This window comes from Monodon monoceros, unplaced genomic scaffold, assembly GCF_005190385.1.
Source record: "Monodon monoceros isolate NGI ecotype Baffin Bay Population unplaced genomic scaffold, NGI_Narwhal_1 Super_Scaffold_7, whole genome shotgun sequence".
Lineage (NCBI taxonomy): Eukaryota > Metazoa > Chordata > Mammalia > Artiodactyla > Monodontidae > Monodon > Monodon monoceros.
In genome coordinates this window covers 20,004,789-20,017,742 of record NW_021703784.1, presented here as the reverse complement: position 1 = coordinate 20,017,742, position 12,954 = coordinate 20,004,789, and the positions used below count along the sequence as shown (strand labels likewise).

Genomic DNA, 12,954 nt, shown 5'->3' with positions numbered 1-12,954 from the left:
TTAGATTAACATTTAAATCAGTAGACTTTGAATAAAGCAGATTACCCTTCATAATGCGGGTGGGGCTCATCCAATCAGCTGAAGACCTTAAGAGAAAAATAAGTATTCTCTCACCCCTCTAGGAAGAGAAAATTCTGTCTCCAGACTGCCTTCCGACTGGAGCAGCAACATCAATTCTTCCCTGGGTCTTCAGTCCACCAATCAACCCTGCAGATTTCAGACTTACCAGCTCCCACAATTGTGAGTCAATTCCTTAAATCAATCTCTCTCTACTACACATAAACACACACACACACACACATACGTACATGCATGCATACATATACACACATTCTATTGATCTCTGTTTCTCTTCAGAAACCTAACATACTAGCCAACACACCATCAAAAACATGTCATTCCACCCATACCTCTGACAGTAAATGTCCAGTGGAGAGCCCAGCTTTTCACCTTCATCAGGCTGTAAGAGGGACCCCTTCTCCCAGCGTGGATGGTGTCAGAAAAGACCAAGTAGGGATCTGGGCAGTAACAAGCTTCCCCTCTCCCTCACCACCCTGTGGCAACAGTGGAAAGCATGCAGGGAGCCTGGACTCCCAGCTACCTGGCAGTAATGAGGCACCCCTCCTCTTACATGCTGAGGTGGTCTCAGAGAGGGCCTAGCGGAGAGTCAGGACTTTCACTACTGTCCAACAGTAATGAGGCCAGCCCCCTCCAATGACATCAGTCGAGGCTATGTGGAGAGCAGTGACAAGGCACCCCTGCCCCTCTCAGCAAGGCGATATCGGTATAAGCCTAGTAGAGAGCATGAACTCTTGCTGCCATCCAGCAGTAACAAACACTGTCCAGCTCCAGGTGTCAATGGAGGCCAAGTGGGGAACCTGGACTTCCATTCCCCATCTGGCAGTAACAAGGCAACACAGCCTTTCTCCCATCACTGTAGGGTCAGAGGAAGCTGGCTAAAACAGAAGCTTTAAATAAGATCCAGAGTTTCATAATACTCAAAATGTCCAGGTTTCAAAGAAAGGAAGATCTCAAGACATGACAAATGACAACAAACAAACTCCAACATAGAAATGACAGAGATGTTAAAATTATCTAACAAAGATTTTAAAGCCACCATGATAAAAATGCTTCAACGAGCAATCACAAACATGCTTGAAACAAAAGAATAGAAAGTCACCTTTAAAAAAAAGTCACAGCAAAGAAATAGAACGTCTCAGCAAAGAAACAGAGGAAGTAAAGAAGAACCAAATGGAAATTTTAGAAATAAAAAGGACAAGAACTGAAATTAAAAGCTCAGTACATGTGCTAAACAGCAGAACAGATGAATCAGAGGAAAGATCAGTGAAGTAGAAAACAGAATAATAAAATTATATAATCTGAATAACAGAAAGAAAAAGGACTAGAGAAAAACAAGGAGAAGAGAGCTTCAGGAGCCTGTGGAACTGTAACGAAAGATCTAACACTAATGTCACTGAGTCCCAGAAGGAGAGAAGAAAGAGGGCAGGGCTGAAAAAGTACTAAAATAATGGCTGAAAGCTTCCCAAATTTGGCAAGAGACTTAAACTTATGGAATCAAGAAGCTGAGTGAAACCCAAACAGACTAAACTCAAAGAAATACACTCTAAGACATATCATAATTCAACTTCTAAAAACTAAAAACAAAGAAAAACTCTTGAAAGCAGCCAGAGAAAAATGACACCTCACCTACAGGGGAGAAACAAGTAGGGTGACAACAGATTGCTCATCAGAAACCATGGAAGTCAGAGGAAGGGGCATAATATTTTTCAAGTGTTAAATGAAAAAAAAATTGTCAACCAGAATTCCATATCGAGGGGAAAGCAAAACATTTCCAGATGCACACTGGTCAGAATGGTCATCATCAAAAAGTCTACAAATAATAAATGCTGGAGAGGGTGTGAAGAAAAGGGAACCCTCCTGTGCTGTTGGTGGGAATGTAAATTGGTGCAGCCACTATGGAGAACAGTATGGAGGTTCCTTAAAAAACTACAAATAGAGCTACCATATGACCCAGCAATCCCACTACTGGGCATATATCTGGAAAAGATGAAAACTCTAATTCAACCCCAGTGTTCACAGCAGCACCCATCTACAATAGCCAAGACATGGAAACAACCTAAATGCCCACTGACAGCTGAATGGATAAAGAAGATGTGGCATATATATTTATTCAATGGACTATTACTCAGCCATAAAAAAGAATGAAGTAATGCCATTTGTAGCAACATGGATGGAACTAAAGATTATCATACTACCTGTAGTAAGTCAGACAGAGAAAGACAAATATCATATTATATCACTTACAGGTGGAATCTAAAAAAATGATACAAATGAACTTATTTACAAAACAGAAATAGACTCACAGACATTGAAAACAAACTTATGGTTACCAAAGGGAAAAAGGGCGGGGAGGGATAAATTAGGAGTTTGGGATTAACAGATACGCATACTATATATAAAACAGATAAACCACCAGGACCTATTGTGTAGCACAAGAAACTATACTCAACATCTTGTAATAATCTATAATGGAAAAGAATTTGAAATATATATATATGTATAACTGAATCACTTTGCTGTACACCTGAAACTAACAAAACATTGTAAATTAATTATACTGCAATTAAAAAAAAGAAAAGACATTCCCAGATGAAGGAAAACCAAGAAAATATGTTGTTAGCAAACCTACCCTGAAAGAATGGCTACAGGAATTCATGAAACAAAATGGAGATGATAAAAGAAGAAATCACATAAGGAAGGAAGAAAGAACAGAAAGAGTAAGGATATGGATGAAAATAATAGATTTTCCTTCTCTTGAGTTTTCTAAATTATGTTTAGAGGTTGAAGCAAATATTATAACATATTCCAAAGTGGTTCTCAATATACATAGAGGAAATATTTAAGACAATTATATTATAAACAGGGGAGGGTAAAGGAATACAAAAGGAGGTAAGCTCTCTACACATCACTTGAACTGGTACAGCCAATCTGGAAAACAGCTTGGCAGTTCCTGAAAAAACTAAACACATACCTACCATATGAGCCAGCAATCACATTCTGGGGCATCTATCCCAGAGAAATTAAAATATATATCCACACAAAAACCTGTACACAGAGATTTATAACAGCTTTATTTGTAGGAGCCAAAAACTGGAAACAACAAAAATGTCTTTCAATAGGTAAATGGTTAAACAAACTCTAGTATATTGATACCACCAAATACCACTCAGAAATACAGAGGAACAAACTACTGATACAGTATGGATGGATTTCAAGAGCATTATGCTGAGGGGGAAAAGGTAATTTCAAAGGTAAGTTAACACACTACATAATTCCAGTTATATAAAATTCTCAAAATAACAAAATTACAGAGGTGGAGAACAAATTAGCAGTTGCCAGGGGTTAGGGATGGTGAAGAGGCACTGTAACTAGGAAGAGGTAGTACACAGATGATCTTTGTGGTGCTGGAAGAGTTCTGTACCTTGATTGCAGTGGTGGTTCCATGAATCTATACATGTGATAAAACAGCACAGAACTATACTAATGCCAACTTCCTGGTTTTGGAATTATATTAGAGGTACACTGGGGGAAACTGCATGAAGGGTACATGTACCCTCCTCTGTACTGTCTTTGTAACTTCCTGTGAATCTGTAATTATTTCAAAATAAAAAGTTTTTTAAAATGAAAATAAAGCAGCAAGGAGCCTCAAGACCTGGGGGGATGGTATATGTGACTGAACTATTTAACTTCTATCTATGAGGAGGGTATATCTTTCTCAAAACAAACTCAAATAATATAAACGGAATGGCCAAAACTCATAGAAATCCTTCAACATGACAGTAGAAATGGAGAAGACTGAACATGTTGATGAGACTTGAAAAAGAAATAATAGAAACAATATTAATCAAAAGAATATATCAACCTTGTTTTCTAAAAAATAAACTAAACAGTCTTGTAGTAAATGCTACAATATTAAGGCAATAAATAATACGAATCTTTTTAGTGGTTTGGCATTTTAGTAGGTAACACAAACCTATTTAGTTCTATTCCTTACTAAAGGCAGGCAGAGACAGCTATAGAAATCCGGGTTTTTGGTAATTTAAGGATCTCACTATTAAAACAAGAGGAAGCAGAAGCATTTCTTTCTTTCAGTCTGGCATCTGTTAATGAATACTGAAAAGGTTCATTCAATTAGTATCTGTCAGTGCTGGGCCATGTGGGTGATGCAGTGATGGAAAGGACATGATCTCTGCCCTCCAGGGGCTTGTAACCTAGTACACTAACTGGACTACATACCCAGACCTTGAAGAATGACAGTGCTCGAATCCTAGTTAGTCTAAATTTCTACTATCATCAGGGTCTGCGGAGGCCTCTCTTCAGTTCAAGAAGACTAAATGAAGGGCTATTTGAGTATTTTAGTTAAATTTTTAAAATGATCTGCTGTGTATAAGCCCTATGTGAGTGAGGTACTGTGGAGGTACATGAACTCTTGTCCTTAAATAAATGTATAATTTATCAGACAACACAGTCACACACATAGATAATGAGAATAAATGAAACAGGGAAGTAAGAAATTAAAAATGCTCTGCCCAATTACTTAAAATCTCGAAACTTCAAACCATTTCTTTTCCCTTGAACACTCGATGTTTTTTCATATTTCAAGGCTTTGCATGTGCTGTTCCCTTTGACGGAAAGGTACACTTTCCTTCCTCTGCCAGAGAACTCTCGATCTTCCTCTAAGACCCAGCTCCCCTGCCACCTCTTATGTGAAGCTGCCCCCAAACAGAGAAGTAGGAAGAGTGCTTCCTACTTCCTCTGTGCTCCCACAGCATACTATGGTACTCATTATACTACTGAATAATATTTTAGAACTGCCTCTCCTACTAAACTCTGAGGGGAAGATTTATGTTTTTCTCTAAATTCATCTTTAGGTCTATCAAAATAATGTATGTGCATAGTTCAAAATTTAAGTAGTACAAGAAGCTTATTATGAAAAACAGCAGTACACTCTTATTCCCTGGTCCCACTTCCCAGAGGCAACAACTCACAACTCTTCCAATGTTTTCTTCTGGTAGTTCTTGATGTTTCAATTATCAAATAATAATACATGCTGACTTCTTTTGGTACTTAGTACATCTTGGTATGAATCATTTCTCATTCATCATTTTAGGTACACCTTGTGGGGTCTTTCAATCTGAAAAGCAATGTCCTTCAGTTCTTGGGGAATTTTCTCACATTATTTCTTGGGCAATTTTCTTTTCTCCATTTCACTTGGTCTCTCTTTCTGGAACTCCTATTAGCTAGATGCTGGATTCTCTGGTCTTTTTTCCTTTTCCTATTTTCTATCTCTTTGTTTTTTGGTTCTGTTTTTGTATTATTACTGTATGGAAGATTTCTTCAACTTTGTCCTCTAATCATGCTATTGATTTTTTAAATCTCTATTATCTTGTTTTTTATTTCTAGGAACTCTTATTTTCTGATTGTTCCCTTCTCAAAACATGTTTTTGTTTTATGGTCCCCAAACTTTTCTTTTAACCTATCAGGGAACACTAATTATAGAAGTTAAAATTTTTTTTCTGGTTCTTACATTGTTTTCCAAATTCTTTTCTATCCCCATAAATTTTTTCTTTCCTTTTTTACTTGTTAGGGACTTTTCTTAAATGACAGGAGACTATGTTTTTTGTCACTTTGCATCTTCAGCACATAGTCTAGAACAATAAAAAGTTAAATAATGAGTGGATGAATAAACAAAGAAGGAACAAAATAAGAAACATTTTAAAATAATTAAGAATAAAAAGATGACAGAGGATTGGAGATCACTGTTATTGTGCTGATAAGCTTTACAGGTCACTGTCTTTTTAGCCAGTGCTCTAGGACTGCTGGGGACGCACCTGCCAACAGGTGGTCTCCGGCACTCACTGGATGGACAAGGCCTTTTGTCCAAACCTCAACAATAGGCAAATTATTTAATTTTATTTACATTTTTATATAATTCTTTAACTCCCCTCCTGTCTGGAAGAATTGAACATATTACTTTATATAGTTTCTTTGCCACAGCAACATCTTCTTTTAGTTTTAGATTTAAAAAAAAATGTTTTTCCTCATAGCTTGCAATAGGTAAACCAAATTTATTTCTTTGAAGCAATCTAGATCTAGTTTGCAGAAAGAGCGGCAAAAGTAGTCTTAGATATAATGACTGAAATGACTTAAGAGGCCAGAAGGCTAAGAGGCAAAAATTACTTAATAGAAAATCTCTCTCTCAATTTTGAGGTGACAGTTCTTGTGCTCAAAGACAAAAACCTGAGGTCAGTTGACTGCATGCCGAGTACTGTTTGTAAAGCCTACCAGAGATCTTAGTAGTTTCAAAGATTTGATATCTATGGTAATTTTTTAACTTACAAAAGTAAAATATGATTTATTATAAAATATTTTTAAAATGCATTTTAAAAATCACCTATAATCCTACCACCCAAAGAAAATCAACATCAACCTGTTAGTTTATGTTCCAGGCTTTTCTCTTTGGAGATGAAGATTTTTCTTCATAGAATCTGGATCATGCTATATATTCTATTTTACTGTGACTATTTATAGTTTGAGATTTCTCAGTTTGAATCCCTGGTAAACCAAGTGACTACTGCCCCTTAGTTCTAAGAGAATCAGAAAGAATAGTTTCTTCTCTCAATTTTATCAATGTCTCAGTGCAAAATCTGAGACCACTCTCCATAACCACATCATATACAATTCAAAAATCAAAAAGCTGGATTTAAATTTAACTTAAATTGTAACCAAATAGCTCATTTTTTTGTTTCTTCAGATTTAATCATTCTTTCTTGCATCAAAAATAACAAAATTGTAGGGTGACATTAACACATGATCGTGAAACAAAAATGTGTTTCATTTCATTAGTCACAGGCTACATATCAACCAGCTGTCGAAGCTAAAAATATGTCTTAGTATAAAATTTTGTAAAATACAAGCATTTAAGAATCACTTTGAAAGAAATGTGACTTCTTTCAGTTTCTAACAATCCACTAGAAGCTTTGAAGAAGAAAATATCGGCACCTCTAAACCAAAAGAAAAAGAAAGGTGGTGGGAGGGGAATGCAAACGAATTTACTGATAATCGATATCACATTGTTTACATCTTATCAGGAAGATGTAAGGATGTTCCATATTAAGGATGACAATTTAATGCCATCTCAGATGTAAACAAAAATATAGAATCTAAGAAGAAAATAAAAGGCCTGAGATAGAAATCAAGACATCAATAATAAAAGGTGTGCGTTTTGTTGGGGGAGGAGTGGGCCAAGGGGATTAGGCAATAATAAATATTCTCACCGCTTTTCCTCATCAGCTGTTGCAGAGATTCTGCCAGGGACAGAGTCTGCAGCCATGTCTTCTCAGCTCTCAAACATCACACTCAGGTAGCATGACACAGATACTCATCTCCTCTGGGACAGAAACAGCAGACAGACTTCCATCTCTGGTCATGAGGTCATGTGGCCCAGAAATAACGTTTCAAGATAAGATTTGCTACCATGAAATATTTGATTACAAAACAGGACCAGCTGAAATCTAAACACTGCAACTGGATTTCAGATGTAGTTACAGCAAATGAGAGAGATGCAAACCTATTTCAAGGGTCTTAGAAACTCATAAAATCATATAAGAATAAAATATACTTCACTGAATTCTAGAAAAGAATCACAGGCTCTCCTAACTCCCAGCCCAGTGCTCTTGCCACTACATCATTGTGCCAGGCATCAATATTATCCTATGATAGTCCCTTTTCTTTGAAATAGGAACACTGGGGCCTAGGAGGAAACATCTGATAGGGAAAGATTTCAAGTATTTTTCGGGATTTTCATTTCTTTGATATATACTAAAATTAAATTTTAAAAAGTAGTTGTCACCCAGAGGCATAGGCTGTCGTATAGTTTTACTGTCTCCCATAAAGCCTTGCTAAATACATATTTATTGAATGAATCTTTAAATTCACAAGTAAAAATTTACTGCACTATAAAAATGTAAACTCACAGGTAAAAATTTGGGGTCATTCAATCACTAAAGATCATGAAAACATCACTTCATTTCTAAATGCCAATACAATGGATACTAGTGAATTAATCTGAAAGAAGCATTGTGAACAGCCTTAACTTAAATTCAGAGTGGATTCCAATCTTATTCTACTGCACATATTACAGCAATTTTAATCTGCTTGCTCTGCTACTCAAGGCTAATAAAAATTAGTAAGGCTATCTATAGGGCAATTAATTTTCTCCTTGAATAAGGACTTCCAGTAAGGGTAGGAGAAATGATTAAAAGAGAGAAAAAGAAGAAAGAGAGAAAAAAGAAAAGGGAGAAGACCCCAATCATTTCTTTTGATTACTACATAAAATACCTGGCATACATGTAATAGAGCTCTAGAAATGGAAAGTAACTTCTTAAAAAAGTAATGCTCAGACTTCCCTGGTGGTGCAGTGGTTAAGAATTCAAGTGCCAATGCAGCGGACACAGGTTCAAGCCCTGGTCCAGGAAGATACCACATGCTGCAGAGCAACTAAGCCCGTGTGCCACAACTACTGAGCCTACGCTCTAGAGCCCGCGTGCCACAACTACTGAAGCCCGCGTGCCTACAGCCCGTGCTCCACAACAAGAAGCCACCGCAATGAGAAGCCTGCGCATCGCAACGAAAAGCCTGCGCACCGCAACGAGGAGTAGCCCCTGCTCACCACAACTAGAGAAAGCCCGCGTGCAGCAACGAAGACCCAGCGCAGCCAAAAAAAAAAGTAATGCTCAACCACCTGATGTCTATTCAGCCCTGTTACATGAAAGAACAATTAACCATTGCATGAAAACATATATTCAAGTGACACACCATATGGTATAAACTTGGAAGTAAGAGGAGGCGTGAAAAGAATATTGAAGAATCCTGAAACCAAGTTTCTTATCCTAGGACTAACCTTTGTCAGGTTACCACCTCTCTGAGCCTCAATTTTTTTCACCCATAAAAAGAAGAGATCATAAACTTTATGATACCTTAAGTTCCCTTCCAAAACCATAATTCTTCCCATTGGTTAAATGGTAAAGGCAGGGATAAAGAAGAAAAAGAATATACAGTCAGTTCTATTGTAACACTTGTTTTGAAAATGCAAATTTGTTCCAACGCAATTGATATATTAGGGAACAATGTGAGCTCAATTCAATTTCTGTGTTTGCTTATGTGTCATTTAATCCACAAGAAAAACTAGATGAATCCAGAAAATTACACCCAGTTGAACCAATCAGCCCAGAAATAAACAAAGTGCATAAAAGCCCACACTCAAATTATCTCCCAGCTTCTTCCGTTCACTGCCTGTTATGAGCCACACCCATTCATATCATCCATATTTGGTATTACAGCTTTCTGCCATGTTTCAAATAACCCTTATTTCACAAGCTGCAGCCCTCCCAATGCCACTTCAAGAAGCAACCTGAGGTCTTCTTCAAGGTAAACTGCCATATTATTGTAGCATTTATGTACTTTTCGCCATTTAACATATATAAAACTATGCCACGGTTTTTATTAGGTTCCTATCTTTTTTATGCGTCACTGACAAAGTTTTTGAGTATTGTGTCCCTAACTCCATTTTTCCCACAAGCCTTGTGGTTTTCCACACAATTATCTTTGGCAATTGTATATCACGTTATAGCAGAACTGACTATATTACTATTTGGGAAAAAAATTAATCAATGACCAGTTTTATTTTTTCAAAGGTAACAGATAGAAAAGCTTCCTGAAAATCTGCTTAAGCATTAAGTCAAAGTCAGGGAAAAGTCTTTATCTGTAAGATCCCTCCTGAACGCGTGTTTTTTACCCCAAACTCCATCCACTGACTAAGCAGCTCCCACATCAGACACCAGATTTGGAAACAGAAGGTTATCATTCACCTTGAAACAGTGAACAAAAATTTGGATTTGTCAAGAAGTAAAGAGGAGACACTGAATGTACCTTCTAAATTCAGACCCTGATTCTGGCAGAAAATCTTGGCAGGTACCATTGAATAATACCACCTGTTCAATAGCTACTCAGTATCTATCATGAAAGAATATGCAGCAAAAAAATATTATTGCTGCAGTATAGTTATAACAATACAGTAGAAACCAAGAGCCTTTACAAACACTCACTCCTAATTCTTGATAAACTCAGAGGTAAAAGAGCATAGGGAAATACAGGAGGCCATGCATGTTTCTTAGTTTCCACTCAGACTAGGAATAGGAGACAGACCACATCATTTAGCATTGAAGCCAAGAGTTGGCTAAAACCTGTCACTCAGAACCAAAGGGCAAATAAAAATAATGCTGCTATTTAGCATGCTCAGGAAAGACAGAGAACATAATTATTTTGCCTTTTTGAATGAACCCATACTTAAAACCAGGGCTGATACCAGAAGTAACAAACATAAACGTACTACAACGTGTGCTCTCACATTTCGGCCAAATGTGAGACCAAAATTATTTGGTCACTAGTCTTGATCCTGGCACCGTTTCTTAAAGAACTACGTTATTTTTCAAAATAATTGAGATTTTTATTTATATACGTATACATATATGAATGCAAGAGAAAAAAGTGAAAGAAAAAACCATCAAAATGGTAACAGTGATTTAATATTGGGGTAATTTGATTATAGCTGATTTTTTTTATTGATAGCTTTCATTATTTTACACAAGTGTTTATTATTTTTATCATCAAAGAAAAACAAATACCTTTTTAAACAGTTAACTGAAAGAAATTAATCCCTGATCATAGTTTGTGTGGAATTCACAGTAAGCCATCAAGTGTCTCTTTCCAAAGTGTCAAAGGTGAGTGGACTGGATTTGAAGGGCACTTCCCCCACCATGCAGGAAAATCCAAAGAGAGAAAGGTGTATGAGCACAGTGACAGACACTACACACTCAGAACACATATAGGACCTGTTTGTCCCTGATTTTACCAGCCAGCATTTTGATGACTCCTATAGGTATTCTAGAAAATCTTCTCCTTTTGGGTAAAGCTAATATAGTCACTTAAATTTAACAGTATCTGGTAGTGGAGAACATGGAAATATGATCTAACCAGAGACAACCTGTGACCAAACCTTAAGAAATGTACAACAGGCCACTGTAGTTTTTTTTTAATTGAAGTATAGGTGATTTATAATATTTTATTAGTTTCAGGTGTACAGCATAGTAATTCCATTTTTTCTTTGTAGATTATGTTCCATTGTAGTTTATTACAGGTATTGGATATAATTCCCTGTGCTACACAGTAAATCCTTGTTGCTTATTTATATATAGTAGTTTGTATCTGTTAATCCCATACTCCTAATTTGTCCCTCCCCACCCCCACTTTCCTCTTTGGTAACTATACGTTTGTTTTCTATGTCTGTGAGTCTATTTCTGTTTTTGTATTCATCTGTATTATTTTTAAGGTTCTATATATAAGTGATATATAGTATTTGTCTTTGTCTGATTTACTTCACTAAGCATAATATTCTCTAGGTCCATCCATGTTGCTGCAAATGGCAATATCTGGATGTGTGTGTGTGTGTGTGTGTGTGTGTGTGTGTGTGTGTGTGTACCACATTTCCTTAAGCCAACTGTCTGTTGATGGGCACCTGGTTTGTTTCCATATCTTGGCTATTTGTAAATAGTGCAGCTATGAACACTGGGGTGCATGTATCTTTTCATATTAGAGTTTCTGTGTTTTCCGGATATATACCCAGGAATGGGATTGCTGGATCATATGGTAAGTCTATTTTTAATTTTTTAAGGAAGCTTTATACTGTTTTCCATAATGGCTGCACCAATTTACATTCCCACTAACAGTGTAGGAGGATTCCCTTTTCTCCACACTCTCTCCAGCATTTATTATTTGTAGACTTTTTTTTTCGGACTACATAGGTCTTCGTTGCTGCACGTGGTGGCTACTCTTCCTTGAGGTGCTCAGGCTTCTCACTGCAGTAGCTTCTCTTGTTGCGGAGCATGGGCGCTAGGCGTGCAGGCTTCAGTAGTTGTGGCATGCAGGCTCAGTAGTTGTGGCTTGCGGGCTCTAGAGCACAGGCTCAGTAGTTGTGGTGCACGGGCTTAGTTGCTCCGCGGCATGTGGGATCTTCCCGGGCCAGCGCTCGAACCCGTGTCCCCTGCATTGGCAGGCAGATTCTTAACTACTGCGCCACCAGGGAAGTCCCATTTGTAGACTTTTTGATGATGGCCATTCTGACTGGTGTGAGGTGACACCTCACTGTGGTTTTGATTTGCATTTGTCTAATAATTAGCGATGTTGAGCATCTTTCCATGTGCCTGTAAGCCACTGAAGATTTTATAGCCAGCTTTCTCTCAATATCACTATCTCAACAATGATAAATATTCATCTCTCAAGTCAGAAATCATGTATAGGCTAACTACTAGATACACAGCACTATCCTAGCCACTATGGTGAATACAAAAGAAATAAGGTGCAGTCATTCTCTCCATAGCACTCACAATCTGATAGTGAAAAATATGACATACACATCAGAAATATTTAAATAGCATAAGACAACAAAATTAAATGGCTAAATGAGTTATACAGATAAATATTTAAGGCATTTAAAGAAGGACACTGCCCACTGTGGACTTTAATAGTTGGGAAAGGCTTCAGAGAGAAAGAGTTTTGATAGTATAAGAAGGTAGACAAGGGAAGTCCAGGCACTGTCACCAAGATAAGCAAAGTCACTGGGATTGAAAAAGCAACACTGAATCTGGACAGACTGTAATAAAAATCAAGTTGGGAAGCAATAAAATTAATCCATGAAATACACCATTATCAAATTAAGAACATATGTGGGAAAAACTATGTACCAGACACTATGCTATATATGACAGAGATATGATATCCAATCTCCTATTATTTCTTCCAAAAGTAGGTATGGTT

The 12,954-nt window shown here is 37.1% G+C and overlaps 1 protein-coding gene across 7 annotated transcripts in view; it reads right to left on the bottom strand.

The window, feature by feature from the left end:
- Positions 1 to 12,954, bottom strand: part of ALG9 (ALG9 alpha-1,2-mannosyltransferase) — a 96,207-nt gene that overhangs the window by 47,109 nt on the left and 36,144 nt on the right. The gene's annotated exons all lie outside the window — the stretch shown is intronic.